The sequence below is a fragment of the Oryzias melastigma genome, linkage group LG22 (genome assembly GCF_002922805.2).
Source record: "Oryzias melastigma strain HK-1 linkage group LG22, ASM292280v2, whole genome shotgun sequence".
Taxonomy (NCBI): domain Eukaryota; kingdom Metazoa; phylum Chordata; class Actinopteri; order Beloniformes; family Adrianichthyidae; genus Oryzias; species Oryzias melastigma.
Window position 1 is genome coordinate 15,986,862 of NC_050533.1, and position 3,151 is coordinate 15,990,012.

Genomic DNA, 3,151 nt, shown 5'->3' on the forward strand with positions numbered 1-3,151 from the left:
GCTTAAGTATGTCACGGCATCTGCTTTAGACCTTTTTTAATTTTAAATATGCAACTGTGTTTTAAAACTGTGTTTTGAAAAATGCACGACTTTTTCTGAGTAAAATTATGACTTTTTAAATCATCAATTTATAGTTTTCCTCTTGTAAAATGTTAACTTTTTTCCAGTAATGATACTAATTTATTCTCATAAAATTTTGACTTTTCCCTCATAATATACGACTTTAATTTTTTCCTAATTTCACTACTCCTAAAACTCAAAGAAGTTTGACTTACTCTTTATAATTTTATGACTTTACAATCATACAATTGAGCAATTTTCTCATAGTTTCATGAGCTTTTTCTTATAATTTTACAACTTTATTCATGTAAAATGTTCACTTTCCCCATAACTTTATGACTTCTTTCTTATAGAACTTTGACTTTTTTTTTTTATAGTTTTACAACTTTATTCTCGTAAAACTTTGAGTTTTTCTCTTACTCTCACAACTCTTAAAACAAAAAAACATAATTAGTTTTATACAATTTTATGACTCCATTGTGAGAAAATGATGCCATTTTTTATAATTTCCCAATTTTATTATTTTAAAAGGTTGAGCTTTTTTTTTCATAATATTACTATTTTATTCACGTAAAATTTTGACAATCTTTCCCATTGTTTTATGACCACTTTCTTATAAATGTTTGAGTTTTTCCATAATTTTATGACTTTTTCCTCGCATATATATCTTTTTCTTGTATGGTAGCCCTGATACTCTGTTGTAGAAATTTATTAGTTGATAATTTTAACATATGATTTTAAAAAATTCATGAATTTGTCACTAAAATGTTTTTTTTTCTTTCACTGTCGCCTAAAACATTTTCAGTAGTCCGCCACTAGGTGGCAGCATACAGACATGCAGACACATTTATTGTTTAGTTATCACTACCATAAAAACACCCACACACACTAAATAAATTCCTTTAAAAGTGGATCACAGCTTTTCTGTGTTTTAAGCTGCTGTTTCCTCAATAAACAGCAGAACCTTTGCTCCGTTTACAGCAGGTTAGCATCTTTCATAACTGATTCACTTGATATCGCTGAGGTCAAGAGGAAGTCAGCCTGCAGCAGTCTGGCAGTTTCTTTTTTAGTGCTGTCATGCCTGACTGAGAAAATGAACAAGTGATAACGTAAACAGCAAAAGTGTGATGTAATGCTTACAAGGACAGATGGAGATCTTCGGCTTTTCGTAGCAGAAAACCGGTTGAACTGCTGATGGCTACAGAATTGAATGTTTGTTTATATATTTATTTATTTGTTTCGGGATTTGTGTATTTTAGGGATTGTTTTTAGGGTTTGGTTCAGTGCGTTTGAGCCTGCTCTCATCTGGGAGGCGGGCATTGCCGGTCGGGGTCAGAGGTCGCTGTGGAGGTCGTGGGGAAAAGGAGGACACCCTCATTGAGGCTGTTTTCTGCAGTGGGCTGAAACGGGGGTTACAAATTACACAAGGACTGTGAGGTAGATCCACAGCTCTCACACCCCTCACTTTACACACATGCTAATTCAACCATAAAGAAGAATGGGGGGGTAGGGGTACTTGAAGTTAAGCTGGGAAATGACTGGGTGCCTGCTATTGTTGGTGTTAAGCATTGTTACCTCCATTGTTACCCCAAGAAAATCTCAAAGTCTTAAGGGAGAGAAAAAGAGAAAGAAACAGGAGTTTGGAGATTCATGAAAATAGTGCCACCAACGTTTTTTTCCTTCTCTTCTCTTTTGCGGCAGGATGAGATAGTCCCAACATAGCAGGCTAAGGGTTGGCTTCCAGTGTAATTACAGGATGTGAAGTTCCAGCATTCAAAGGCAGGGATCTCTGCTCTGCAGAAAATTCACAAGGATGAACTCTAAAGATGAGTTCATTTGAAAAAACAGAAAAAGACTCTTCTGCTTTTCTTTTTTCCCATCATAGCATGAATGTATAAACTTACATTAAATCTGCATGTGATGATATTCATGTTTTCCTTATTTCTTTACATTTTTTTTAATTTAAGTTTAGTAAAAAAAAAGCAAAATTTCACAACAATTGTGAAGAATTAACACATTTTTTCCCAAAAGTAAAAACGTTTGAGGTAAATAAAGGTCTGAATGTGTTACATTTAAAATACTATTCACTTTAAATCTTGAATTATCAAGATTGGATAATAAAAATCTTAAACAAAGGAAAAAGTGTTGGAAGTTTTCCTGTGTTTTTTTCTTTTTAAAGTTATATCTTGAATATTTATACATAATATATTTTATTTTGATATATATATGTATATATATGTGTATTTATATATATATAAGGTTGGTTATTTGTCATTGTATTTCATGTTTATGTTTCGTTGTATTGTTTTTATATTGTTATCTTATTTTTTGCACTGATATGCAGACTGCCTCAATCTCTCCATTCATGTGGACAGTGACAATAAAGGCAAATCTTATCTTATCTTGTAAATTAAACATGTTTGATGAAACCTTTTGAAAGGTAAAAATTCAACTTTTTTTTCTAAAAAAGACAAATTTTTACACATAAAGTTACAACTATAACTGAACAACTTTGTTCTCATAAACTTTTTCCTCATAATTTTTCTATTTTATTCTTATATATTTGTTCCTTTTTTCATGATGGCTCTAATACTCAGTTGTACTTGTGCATTCTTCTCAAATAATGACAAAAAACCCACAAGTTTCATAGTTTGAATTTTTCCAAATTAAAAAAAAAATCACTTTTGTTTAACTTCCTGCAAATTCATTCCTCAGTTCTTGCAAAACTTTATTTAAAAAAAATCAAGTATTTCAGGACATCTGTTGGACTCTAACCTCAATGCTGAGGGCAGATGTCCATCAATAATCCACGTTGGTCATTTGACCTGAAACAGAAAAAGCTTTGTTTTCTCTGTGGACTCGATTAATTACAGGAGCAGAAATGTACGCGACAGACCAAACAGTTCAATATACATATGTTGGAAAGAGGTAGTGTATGATTTCGGCCTTCTGTGCTCTCTTCTAAGATGCCGTGGAGCATAAAGCAATTAATCTAAAAGTCAACATCATGTCTGTTCTGACTCATTACCTGCTTATTTACCGTATTTTCAGTAGTATTGGACGCACCGGATTATAAAGCGCGCCATCAAAA